This window comes from Ambystoma mexicanum, chromosome 1q (assembly GCF_040938575.1).
Source record: "Ambystoma mexicanum isolate Mex_15411 chromosome 1q, UKY_AmexF1_1, whole genome shotgun sequence".
Taxonomy (NCBI): Eukaryota; Metazoa; Chordata; class Amphibia; order Caudata; family Ambystomatidae; genus Ambystoma; species Ambystoma mexicanum.
In genome coordinates, this window is record NC_090922.1 from 1,393,806,017 (window position 1) to 1,393,820,746 (window position 14,730).

General features: G+C 43.5%; 1 protein-coding gene across 2 annotated transcripts in view; it reads right to left on the reverse strand.

The window, feature by feature from the left end:
* Positions 1-14,730, reverse strand: part of LOC138548087 (cytochrome P450 4B1-like) — an 880,410-nt gene that overhangs the window by 700,823 nt on the left and 164,857 nt on the right. The gene's annotated exons all lie outside the window — the stretch shown is intronic.

Genomic DNA, 14,730 nt, shown 5'->3' on the forward strand with positions numbered 1-14,730 from the left:
GTGTGTCTCCATTCAGCAGTCTTCCTGTGCCTTATCTGCACACCCCAGGCCCATCCATCCCAACTCCTCTATCAAAGGCGGTTCGCACCCGGGGATGAGCGCTGGCATGGGGCGCGAAAGGCCTAGGTGCCAAACTACATGTACACTTCAAAAGGTATCCCACGCTAAGGGGCCATCGGTCACATGTCATCCTCAGACCCTGTGTCTCCAGTCAGGCCTCCCCTTGAAGCAGGCCGCCCCCCTAATACGACGACATACATACGTCATTCATTCACAAACACACCCCTGCTTCTAATACTTCATAAACCATTTGATATGTCTCATGAGAACATCTTTGTGCTTTGCAAGTCAACTCCTGAACGTGCTACCTGGCAACCACTGAGATCTACGCTAATCTGCTCGTCGTCGTGCTATCTGTGAACTTTTGTGACCGCTTAGAGCAAACCCATCAGTGTGCTACCTGTGGCCACCCACCTATTCTCCTGCAACATACTGCTCTGCTTGCTGAATCCAACTGTTTGTTGGTCAAAGTAAGGCCATGTATCCTAGTCATGTTTCGCAGATTTTTAAATTTCTATCTATTTGTGAGTAGAGTACACAATAGTGCTATGTCCATTGGTCTCATTGCTATTGACTTGAGTTTCCATTGCTATGCTATCAATAGATCTATTTATTTTCATCTGTGTCTATTGTCATCGAATTGCATCCTTCGGGGGTCCAGTCTATAATGTAAGCATGTTTCCTTCTCGTGCAAGACAGAACATCCAAGGGACGAGTCACATGTTGAGATTTTAGTCACATCATTTATACATTTCTACAATTTATGCAAATACTAAGCCGCACATAATGAACTGGTATAGTTCCTGCGACCAAAACAAACCTTGCATTGATCATTGTATGATTCATTTACTTTTGTATCAAATCTTTATTCTTGAAGATTGTATAATAATGTTGATATTTACTTTTCAGATTTATCAACAATGCCTGCCTGTTCGATTAGCGGTTGCCCTTCGAAGACCCATGCGAAATCTGAAGGCACTACAATGCATGTATTCCCGAAAACTGTTGATCGAATAAGATAATGGATCAGACATTGCGGATATCCACTGGATGAGCTGGAAAGTAGAGTCCACCAAGTCTTACAGGACAAGAGGGGTGATCGATACCGCATCTGCAGCCGGCACTTTTCCTTGGACATGTACACAACATCTTGGGTAACAAAGAAGAATAAACGGCGAACGACACGAAAATTGCTCGAAAACGCTATTCCCACTCTATTTGTCCAAATTCCGCCACCGGTGAGTCAAGTGTCCAGATTTAGCTTTAGGCCTTGCGGTAGTGTGTAGGTAGCCGAATGGATTAATTGATATTGTAGGTGTTCTATCCCTTGTAATAATTTCGATATTGAGTGTATAGTTTTTTGAATAATGACATTTATCAATATATTCTTTTTCGATTTCATCACCCACAAACGCAATGTATATATATGGGAACAGTGCTGTATTGAGCATTTTTCAAGTATTCTGTCGCCTTACATGGCTATTTTTAATATTGGCATTTCATTATCAATCATTAATTTACCTTTACAACTTCTTGACCATCCCTTGAATCTGAAGCAAGAACATTCTACATCCTTGACGTGGTCGCAGTTATCAACCACTTCTAGCGCATATCAGGTAATCTTACTAGGCTAATCCGCTACAGACTTGTTTTATGCATGTCAAGTAATAGTTTTATTCTATCGTGTAATTATTTTACCGAATGTTTGGTTAGTTCTTTCCAATTGATATACTAATGCAAGTACTGTCTTTCAGGGAGATGCTGAAGCGTCCGCCACATCTACAACATTTCTAGATGTTCTTCACCAGCAGGAGGTATGGATACTGACAGATCCATCGAGCATCATCATCAGAGCTGGAATTCTTGTCGTTTGATTGTTCTACACAATGTTTCATTCGTGGTTAGCCGTTGATATGTATCTGCGCTGTCGACCCCAGGTGTGTGTTATGTTTTCACTATTGTAATCCTCACTAATGCAATGTTATTATGTTTCAGGCAGTTGATGGAGCGTCAACCCCTGCACTTGATGCACAGCCTGACATTCAAGTAATTCCAGGGGAAGTGGAAGCGGGACCATGCATATACGAATCGGCGCAACAGCTTTCGGAAGTGCGCACTACATTTGCAACATCCATAGATATTCTTCAGCAGCACGAGGTATGGATACTGACAGCTCCATCATGCGTGATCATATAACGTGATTCCATTTGCTATACTTTCTTCCCTATTAACGCAAGTGCTGTGTTTCAGGGAGACGACAGAGCTTCCACTACAATCACAACATCCAATTTAGATGATGCAGATGTAAATAAATCGGAGATATAAGTAGATGAAATGTGATCATATTTAGATTTTCCTTGATTCTTTTAGACAATGCATCATTTGTGGTTATCTCTTTATATGTACCTGTGCGTTCGATCCCAAGTGTGTGTTATGTTTCCAATATTGAAAACCATACTAATGCAAGTACTGTGTTTCAGGGAGACGACGGAGCTTCCACTACAATCACAACATCCCATTTTGATGATGCAGATGTAAAGGAATCGGAGAAATAAGTCGATGAAATATGCATACTTATATTTTCCTTGATTGTTTTAGACAATGCATCATTTGTGGTTATCTCTTTATATGTACCTGTGCCGTCGACCCCAAGTGTGTGTTATGTTTCCAATATTGAAAACCATACTAATGCAAGTACTGTGTTTCAGGGAGATGCTGATGCCTCCTCTCCAATACAACCATTCATGGCAGTCCATGCAGAGCCAGAGGTATGGATACTGACAGCTCCATCAAAATAGATCATCACTGGTCGAATACTTGTCGTTTGATTGTTGCACACAATGTTTAAATCGTGTTTGGCTATTGAGATGTACCTGTGTGTTCGTCCTCATGTGTGTTTTATGCTAACAATATTTTGATGCATAGTAATGAAAGTACTATGTTTCAGGGAGACGATGGAGCCTCATTCCGTGCTGTCTATGTGGATACAGAAAATATAGTCTGGAGGACGGGAGGACATGCGGAAACAAATCGGAGCTACAGCGTGCAGATGTTGATGGTCGAGTCAAAAAAGTTGCAAAGAAAAAAACCCAAAAAAAGGTTAGTTACAAACAGTTCATAACTTTAAAAAAATGTTTGTACTGGGGACTATTTTATGTTTGTTTCCAGTCAATTGGACTACACTTTATCTTGTGTTTAAACTGAACATCCCTTTTCCAATCTCTCCTCCAGTTACCCGTGGGTGTCAGAACTATACATACACAGACAGTGAAGCGAATGAGAGATGTTGCTTGCCAGACCATGTACACTATGGAGGAACTATTAATTGAGGCGAGGCGTGTTCAGGCTCGAGATGCTCATGTCTAATGGCCAGAACATGAATTAACTGTGTTTGGAGAATACAGCAAAGTTGCATTGGACCATTGCTACAGTGCGACTGCACCACCACAAGAAGATGATATTGAATGTATTGAATATAGCTCTGAAGTAGTTGCAGATCAATTCACACAATCTACACCCGCCAAAAATTGCCACCCAAAAACCTGTCGACATTGTTGTGTTCTCCCATCAATGTTGAAGTAATAGATGTCGAAATGACAGAGAATGAACCAGCCGCAGCATCCATAGACGCATCAGAACTTGATATCAGCGATATCACTTTCCAATGTGTTGAAATCTCCACAACGTCACAGGCCGAAAAAACGTTGACGCAGGATGACAGTCTAATGAAAGAGAGCAAATACATTATATTTGACAGTTGTTTGATGGAAATTATAAGTATGCTGAAATGTGTGCATTCCGTTAGAGGGAAAGTATGTGGGAAGCCATTGATTAATGTGACTCGTCAAATAAAAGGCAGTAACCTCAAAATAAATGCTGCCTGTAGATTAAATCATAGGTTCTCATGGTCTGCACAAATGATGCTGGGGAAAATGCCAGCAGGCAATCTACTGTGTGCAGCGGCATCTCTTTTTAGTGGCTCCAGTTTTAGAAAGTTAGAGGCTTTGTTTGTGGGACTCCATTTCATTTCTAAATCGCTGTACTACATATACCAACGTGATTATCTGTTTCCGGCCATTAGTGATGCTTGGAAAATTGAACAATTGTCTCTAGTAAGTACATTCGAAGGGAAACGTTTCAGGCTAGCCGGCGATGGACAGTGCGACAGCCCTGGATTTTCTGCCAAGTACTGCACCTACCACTTTCAGGACACAGATAGTAAGAAAATTGTGAGTTCGGTGGTCGTGCAGGTAACACAATGTACATCCTCAGTGGCCATGGAGAAACTAGGATTGATAAAATCAGTGGAATATCTACAATCAAGGGGAATGCTCATCGACCTCATAGCCACGGACAGACACGTTTCAATTGCCAAGACAATGAGAGAGCAGTTCCCACATATTAATCATCAATTTGACATATGGCATCTTGCTAAATCAATCAGTAAGAAAATCTCGGCTGCAGGAAAAAAAAAAGGTTTTGAAAGTATTCTGCAGTGGTCCCAGTCTATCACCAACCATCCTTGGTGGAGCTCAAAAACTTGTGAAGGTCAGTGGAAATACTACTTGAAAAATGGCAGTCACTGATAAACCACTGTACCAACGTTCACCGCTGGACAGAAAACCTACATTTCCACCAATGTGAACATGACCCTTTGTCTCCAGAGGAGGCACGGAAGAAGAAGTGGTTGATTCCATCTTCACCGACACACAAAGCCATTGAGAAGATTGTTTTCAACAAAACTCTATCAAGAGATTTGAGAGGACTGACAGAATTCTGTCACACAGGAGATTTGGAGGTGTTCCACAATATGTGCCTGAAGTACAGGCCAAAGCGCTTGCATTTTAGCTTTTGGGGCATGAAACATCGCACTCTACTAGCGGTCTTGGCCCATAACAGCAATGCCGGACGTGAACAATCTAGGACTAGGGGTAAAGTAAGGATGCCTCGCTACACTAAGGTGTTTTCAAAACGAAGTAAGCAATGGGTGATCAAACCAGTCTATGATGAAATGCAGTTCGACTTTGTGAAAGGCCTTATTGTTGCTGTGTTAGAGAAGCACAGATATGGAATTTTGGACGTTTCTGTGCAGAGCAGTGATCCATTGCCACCGAACATTGCAACTGTGCCATATCCACCCGAAGCACAGCTGGTTGTGAAGTACAAATCCCGGTTTAAATAATTGCAATACAATTGTCTTTTTGTAAATAAATGTTATTGTACAGTGTACCTGTAACCCTAACCCCTACCTTCACCATCATGGGTGGCGAACAAGCTGGGTGTCATCTTTGAATTCTCTCTATTCACCTCATATATGTGTATGTATATATTTTTCTCATGTCTCATCTCATGTAACTGTAAATTCTGCGCACTGTTAACGGAGGGGAGGCTTGCGTATTGCAAATAATAAAACAAACAAACAATAAATCTCACTTTTAACTCAACTCCTGTGGTACTTTATACTATCCCTGACCTTCCGCCAAAAATTAAATGTCTCCATAGTTATGATTTTTTGGGGCTGCAAAGCTTGCAGACAACGGGGACAAAATTGGGGGCCTTAGAGCGCGCCAAGCGGGCCGTGGCATTTGGGAGAGAAGCCAGTTTGCATTTGCACATTGAGGCGCACTACATAGAGGGATTCTAAACTTCAAGCTCTCACAGATGCCTTTACTACGTGATGTTGCAAATAAAGAATGCGAAGGACAGCGGCTTTGATTTTCAGCTCGCGCCCAGAAGAGGCCCACAAGTCGCAATGGAAGTATAAGGGTCTATTGTTTTTTGACCTTGAGACAGGGACCATGCAGAAAGAACTACATTTGAAGGGGGTGCGCAATAACGTAAGAGACGATAAGGCAGAAAATTCAGAAACTAGACCGAGTTTCATTTTAGTTCAGTATACGAAAAATCGTTGTCAAGAGCACGGTCCGTTTTACAGACTGCATTACGAAGAGACACAATGGAAATTTCAAATATAATGTGAGTAAATCTTTAGACGCTTTTATACCGGAATGAAGAATTAATGAATGGATGCATGAATAAATGAATGAATGAAGAGCTAGGAAAAGCAAGGAAAAGGTGTTCGTAGTGGGCACATGGGCATGCAGGTCCACTGGTCTCACCGATCTCGGTCCTTGGCCCAGCCACTTTTCCCTGCACTGCCTACCTGTACTACGGGACTGTCTCTGTATCCTTCAGCCCCTTCTCCTGGCATTTACCTTGCAATTTATCTTGTATTCGACTAACCATGTACAGCACTTTTACCCCACTACCCCCTTCCCATGCGCGATATGAAAGACACCTGGCCTAGTAGGATCGTTGTCTGTCTGCCCTTGTTCCCCCCTGCCTCGTCACGCCTTGAAACACTTGTGTATAGGCGCATTACAAATGCCATATCATATATCATATCATTCCACACGCATGTAGACTAACTGTCGTTTATCATTGTGTGTTGGCCTCGATTTATTTCGTTACTTTTCGCATTGATTTTAGAGCCGAACATACTCTATTGAACTATCCTTGCAAGCAAATAGTTTCTGATCGGCCGTAATGAATAAAATGAGTAATATTAATGAAGATCGGATTTTGTTTTCATAACAGGTATTTGCTCCCCTTCTGCTACTGTCATCGGTTTGAGACACCAGCAGACGTTTTTTTCGTGAGACACCTGCAGCTTCGTGCAAACAACTGGAGCACACTGACAATTTTATGGGACGATCGCCAAGGGCCCACATGCCCTTACGCTGTACTAGTGGCTTCAAGCAACATATCAACCTTTACGATGGACTAGTGCATAGTTGATGGAACAGCCTTGCGGTTCACCGTGCTTCAAAAGTGCTTCTTTTAACGAAAAGCAACACCCTGTGTACCATTGCGGATACAGATAAAAGAAAATAGATGTCTTTCGGAGTTCATATGGCAATTGCTGAATATTCTCTAAACATTTAATGTCAAATAAATGTACTTTACCAAATGTACCCTGTTGCTGTTTGATTTTAAAGTACAGTTTCATATTCCGAATTGTGGTGCGCCGTGTTGTGAGATGGTCTGTGTTAGCTTCCGGGTTCTGTGTGGAGTTGCGTAGAAGACGACTGGGCGCGTTTGCCTACGCAGCACAGTAACGTCATGGAGAGAGGCAGGGAATATGAATGTTTTGATAATGTCAGGCTCAGGGGCGGGGGAATTGATTTAGTGCCACAGAAGCAGGTCAGCCAGGGCGATGCGGCAAGTGATAGGATTATCACAAAATGGCGGCTCCCTGGTGCCTGTTTTCACGTGCGTTTAATGGACGAAAACTCGGGTAAGGTCCATAGGAAAGTTTTCTAAAAGCGAGCCACTTAGGCTTAAAAAAACATGGCCGTCCCGTAGGGACAATAAACATTTTTACTGGACCATGCCTTTAAGGACAAGACCCGCAAAGGGACCTTGGAGGTAATTACGGTACTGCAATTTGCAGTACCGTAATTACTGCCTTCCCCATTCCCATTGAGCCCTATGGGGGCAAAAATGGGCATGGGGAAGTGCCATGGTGAATGGGGAATTACCGCCCCCGCACACCTTGGAATGGGGCGGTAATTCCGCCATTCACCATGGCGGACTCGGTAAAATACCGGCGGCAACCATGGCGCTAATAGCGCCATGGCTACCGCCTTCTGTGTAATGAGGCCCACTGACTGCGGCATGACACATTATAGGGGAGAAGAGCCGCAAGCATATCATCATGCAGCATTATATATATGGAATTTTCTTTCTGCCCAGTGAGACACTTTCGTATTTTTAAAGTCTCAAAGTTGGAAACCCATGTTACTGTTATGACGATTATGTATATATGACCTTCTGATATGAACTGCAGATAACATCAGACACTGCAAGATGGCCGTCACCGTATATGGGCCATAAGAAGAAGAACTGTATGACTTCCGTTACTACTAATCACATGATATGTTAAAGATTAACAGTGACAAAGAACAACCGAAGCATGACCCTTGGTGTTTGTACCTCCCCTTCTTTGACTGTTATTTAAATGAATTAATGCAAGTGGGAAAACGATGTGGTCAAGAAACGGGATCGTTGGGAAACATGTCTTTTTGACGCTGCTTTCCCTGGCGTCTTTAGGGAGTTATGGATTTTATGCAAACTTTAATAACATTATCTTTTAACCCCTAATTTGGACTCTGGCGAGAATTACATTTTTTCTATAGATCGAGCTTACTGGGAGTGCGACTCAACTTTGCCTGTGTGACCACATCGGCAGGAGCGGGATATATATATAAATATTCACTGAAAAAACATTGTTAAAGGGACGTTATGGTTAAGTTGCACTAATAAAAACCTATGAAATTCAATGAAATAACTTTGTTAAAAGTGTGTTATGGTTATGTTGCACTAATAAAATGAAAGATGACATACCAAATGTCACTCATGACATCACTTATGACATCACATATCTGGGCCACTTGTTTATGTTTACTGACATGATTAGGGTAGTTTTTTGTTTTTACTGAGAATGAGACTTTCCAAAAATGTATAAGGTGCTATATATCTACACAATAACCTTTTTATATGCTCTTAAAGTACGTTCCTTAGAGTTTAATCTGAGCACATAGTGCACATACATGGGGCAATAAGCAGGCCTCAAACACACAATAAAATTGTGTACATGATGTTTCTTTCTTCCTTACTTTAATTTCCCTGTATGTGCCTCTAATTTGTATGCATTGTGTGTGGTTATATGTATTTATTCTACTAACACAAGTGGGTGGTAAGTTCTCAATTGTTACATATTTATTCCATGTTTAACATGACTCAAAACTCTCATAAGGTAGCATTTATTATTTACTATCGGAAATTATCAGATTAAAAATACTGTACTTCTATGGTATATGCTGCAACCATTGCCTGTATGTATGTATGATTAGGTTCCTCTACTAACAATAACACTAGAATATAATAATTTGTTTACATGAATACATTCTTTAATACATTAAGTAGTTCATGATAGGTCTCCCAATTACCCCTAACATATTGTTTCTAACATTATAAACACAACCCCTTGTAGGGAATGTTTATTAAAATTAATTTAATATGTGATGTCATCAGTGAATGTCATCAAGGGCATTTGTGATGTCATCTTTCATGTACTGGGTGTTGGTCTTAGCAGTGCACGGTGGTGATGCGAGTTATGGTTGCTTAGCTTATCATAACTGGTGAATTTCTGGGGTTTTCTGTTTTACTTGTAAACATAACGTCCCTTTAACAACGTTTTTTCACTGAATTTCATTGGTTTTCATTAGTGCAACGTAACCATAATGTCCTTTTAACAACGTTTTTTCAGTGAATTTCATAGGTTTTTATTAGTGCAACTTAACCATAACATCCTAGCTCAGTGTTTACTGTACCCTAATAATGTAACCAGCCATGGCCAGTCTCTAAATCCATGAGGCATGGGCTTCGGCCGTGCCGCATTCCCCAATAAGCAAATCATAATACACATTTGAGTTTGCCGAGGGCCAGTCCCACTACCCAGACACCAAATGTATACCAGCACCACCGTGCCCAGCAAACTATTGTCCATTACGCTTGGATTAAAAATCAAGACTTAATACACATTCTGTGTCTTGATCTCTAATTTTTCCAGCATAACCGGTGTGGAGTTAATATGTTCGTACCTAGTAAAGAAGAATTAGAAAGCAAGCATGGGTGCTGGTTGCCTATTAACCAGACTAGCATATCATGGTGAAAAGGATTCATGGTTAGATTAGATTATATTCTGGTATCTAAAGACATGTATGAATTTATTAGTGAATAAAGACAAACTTATTCTTGCCTTACTGTCCATGGCCTCATTCAATTCACTCTACAATGTAATACTAAGAGGTGTAATAATAGGTTAGTTGGTAATGATCTTATTATTAATGGAATGGGTAATAAAGTGAGTGGCTTTGTCTGAACATAATTTCCTTGCATTTAATTAATGTGTTTTAGATAAGCGTTTATGCGATGTTATCTCCAACTGTAAATGTATTAATGAGTTTGAATCTTGGATTGATAGTATTTTACTCTATGTTAGTAAGCGATAGAAATAATGGGGGTCATTCCGAGGTTGGAGGTAAGGGATAAACGATGCCGGTAAAGGATTACCGGTATCTCTTAACGCTCCGAGCTATTCCGACCAGCCAAACTGCTATTAGCGGCACCGTAAATAACAGTGCCTCAAATAGTAGCATGGGCGCGGGCTCGCGGGCCTTCATACCGGCAATAGCGGCATGCCGTAAACTGGAGGACATCACAAGTCAAGCGGACATGCAAATACCGGCATCATGAAGCCGCTAAAAGTGGAATCTGGCATGCCATAAATACCGGCATTGCTGACCAACCGTAAAATGCCATGTGCAGTGTTCCCAACTGCCACAGGTGCACACCATCAGCACAGGTAGAGGCAATGGAGTCTGGAACTGAACAAAAGGAGCACACCCACACACCACACCCCTTTCCACACCACACCAAGATCAATCCAAAAGTAGCATCAACACTTCAGCTGGAGGACATGCATGCATTGCAACACCAGCAACAACACCAACACCAACAACAGGCACCACAGAGGAGACGCAGCAGGAGAAGGAGGGTGAGACAGGCCTAGCATGCCCCACCAGTGCAGCCAGCATAACCACGCATGCAGCCCCCAATCCCAAACATGAGAGCCAGTCCTTCCAACCCAACCCCGGAGCACAACCACACCCTGTACTGTCTGGACCGGGACACCATCAACATCATTGTGGATATGATACACGATTGTCCGCCTCATTGAAATGCACACTGCCATTCCCCTTCTACTGAAGGTAGCTCCACTTCCTTTCCACAGCCACCTACCAGCACACAGTGGGGCACATGCATGGCATATCACCACCCTTATTCACTCGCATCCTGAAGCAAGTGCTGGATGCCCTCCTCAAGCACACAACGGAATACATATCCCTACCATGGACTCCCCAGGAGATTATTGAAACAAAAGGTGGCCTCCAAGCCATGGAGGTGGTTTACCACAATCGTAAGCAATACCACTCCAACCAGGTGCAGATGGGAGGCGACGCAAGCAAGATCATCACAAATTGTTGTACCCGATATCCCGGATCAACCACAGGAATGCCGAATGGCAAAATGGCAAAAATCAGCGCAGAATGCCTAACATTGTAGAGCCTACTGCCAACACTCCCCATCAGAAAATCCTACATAATGCTACACATCACTAAATGGACACAGACACAGCTGTATGCGTACACAATGCATGAGCAACAACACGGCAAAGCACACCGTCTATCATCTTGAAGATGCAACCCACAACATTATTCCAAGGCACAGGACAAATGGAGGGCCTAAAAATGGCGTGCATACATCTAGGGACATGTGCATGTGGCCAACGATAATCTGGTGGCATTTGTATATGAAGCAACATGCCCCTGCCCCTTCACATTGACCTGCAACCACCTGGTGATGATGAAGGGGATAAAGAAGGATTGGATGCACATCATTGCGGTGCCGATGCACAGGAGGGACGTGCTGTGCGTCAGTCAGTGATTGCACAATGTTACTGACACACATGGCTGCAGAGGGTGACATGATAGTTTGACAGAGGGCACTGGGTGTGGGGGTACATGCATACTATGCACTGTATAGGAATAAATGACACATGCGCAATGATGAATATCCACTCAGGTCTTGCTTTTGACACAATGGGTGTATTGAATTTAACAATGAAAACAATAGTGCAATAACCCTCCACTCCCTGACCCCCTCACCCTCCCCCCACAACACCCCCACACTCCCTCACCCCTCTCCCACTCCCCCCGCAACTCACCCACACACCCTCACCCCTCTCTCCCTCCCCCCACACATGTCCCATCAAGTCTCTAATGCCTACATCATGCTGCCCAGAATATTAATTAGCACTCCCTGGACCTGGTGGCGGCATGTCTGGCTGGCGCAGGGTGTGTGATGACCTGCGGAGCGGGCTGGTCTGGGTAGAGCTCGACAAGGATGGTGTGGCCGCCTGCTCAAATTGGGTTGCCGGACACCCTGACTCCATGGCATCGGCTGTGCGGCTGAGTACCTGCTGCAGGGCGATACCTCCTCGCACAGGCGGCTAGTGTTCTCTGCAAATATCTTGCCCATGGAGGCGGTATTGTCTGAGATGGTCCTGCCTAGAGAGGCAATGTTCTCCCGCCACTCCTGCCTTGCCTGTGCGTTGTCCTCCATGAACTGCTGCACAAGGGCAGTCAGCTGCTCAGCATGCTGCGGCCCTGCGGGTGCACCTGTGGAGGTGGACGGTTCCTGGGTGTCATGCTTGGCCTCACTACTCGCCACTATCGGACTAAAGGGCCCTTCAATTAACTCCCACATAGACTGCTCCGGGGTGGTGGCGTGGTCTGTCTCAAGGGATGAGATTTGGGGGGATGCCTGTGGACTGGGAATGCGGGGCAGTTCTGAGGAATCATCCTCCATGGGCACCCATACCTGATCCTGTGCCTGCCCCACAGCCTGGGGTGCTGTGGTTGCCACCTCCCCAGCCAAACTTGACTCCTCCGAGTGTAGTGCCTCGGCTGTTTCCCCTGGCTGTGCAATAGGTGTTGGCGCTTCCGCCTCTACAGCCCCTGGCAGCACCGGTGCACTGGTAACCTGGGGTGTCTTCACTGGTGGCCCTTGTGTTGGCCCTTCGAGGTGGAAGGCCATTTGGCCTCATCCCTGGCCCTCTTCCGGGGTGTGGTTTTTGTGGGGGTTGAGCCCTGGGCATCGCTGTCATGGTCAGAGCCTGTGGGGGTCGAAGAGAGGGACGGCATGAGTGATGTTTTGATAGACATCATACATACATTTGGACAATTTATCATCCACACACTTGAGGGTAATAGGCATTTGAGTTTGGATGATCACGTTGTTTGATACATGGGTGGGTTATGCAGGCATACGTCGGGGTCACTCATGTTGGCCAAGACCTATGCTATGTTGGGGCTTGCATGCTGTGTGACTTATGGCATTTACATATTGGCCCTCATTACGAGTTTGGCGGTAACCATGCCGCTATTGGCGGCATGGCTGCCGCCGAAATCACGTTGGGGTCCGGGTCCTCCGAATGAGGATTTACCGGGCCATTCCGAGTTCGGAAGGCCCTGTAATTACTCCCTCCAAGGACCCGGACACGGTCCTTCCCCATTCCCATTTCAGCCCCCATATAACCTACAAAGACCCCTGTTGTAAGGAAGAACCAAACAAGAGTGAACACTAAAGTGTTAATTCAGAAGCTTTGTCTCAAAACTGTTAAAGAAGTTAAGATTCTTAAGTGAAAATCATAGAATAAAGTTATTGTTGACACAATAAACAAGAATTTGCCCTTATTGGCTGGTGAAGAAGCTGACAGTAATATTTAACGATTTAAGGAGACGGATATGCACTTGAGTTAAACAGTGACATAAATACTCATCCCAGCCTAGAAAAAGACCAAGTATTGGTCGAAACACATGTTGGCATAATGGGCATGTGCAAAGTGGCACTCTAAAAGATGAGATATTTGAATAAACTAGCTATTTGAGAACCAATTGATCGTTGCTTGTTGCTTGAATTACTAAATGGGAGTCATGACCCATCTGATTCAATAGGACATATTAGAAAACTTTTGCACCATGATAAGTGCAGTTTGGCATGGTATAAGCATCGAGCAGAGGTTGAATGGACGTCCTACACCACATGGGATACTGACACAATTTGTATTGAACTTACTAGAGATTGCTCTGTGTAACAAACTTTTTCAATTTCTAGACGATATCTACATCCAAAAACATGTTACCACCATGGGGGGAGTTTTTGCCCCAGTCTTGCAAACATCTATAGAGAGCTATTTGAAGATCAGTTTATATAACAACAACCCATTTTGCAAATACGTTTCCCATTGGAAATGATATATCGATGATATATTTTTTATCTGGACAGGTTCTGAAGAACAACTGAAGGCTTTTCTATCTTGGTTAAACAAGTTCAAACCCAATTTTACCTTTACAGGTCATTGGGACCCCGTGCAGTTCTTAGAATTGATCATTGCATAGAAACAAGGCTGTATATTTACATCTTTATACAGAAAGGAGACCGATCGTAACAACTTGCTTGAATATTCTAGTCAACATCCGCACTCCCAAAAGGATAATTTACCTTATGGGCAATTCCTTCGGCTCTGATAGAATTGCACGAACTTGGCCGACCACGAACAACATGCAGACATTTTGTGGACTAGACTCTTGGAGAGGGGTTATCCTTATAAATTGATCAAGAGTTCGGCAAAAAGGGCTCGTTGGACACTGAGGGAACATCTTTTGAGTCCAAGGGAGAAAAAAACTGAAAAGGACCGTCTGGTATGTTTAACAATTTTTTCACCACAAACAGAGCAAATTAAAAAACTAATCAAGAAACATTGGAACTTGGTCACTAGCATGGGATGCACCAGTGGTTTACCTCTATTTGCGTTAAAACAATCTAAGAACCTGCAGGACCATTTAGTTCAATCTAGGCTGCAAACCGTTGGGACTAACTTCTCACCGAACAGCCTGAGAGCTGCCTGGAGCCATGATAAAGAACACATTATGGGCCATTTTCCAATGCTGCAACTGCAGTGTCTGTCATCTAACCTCTAAA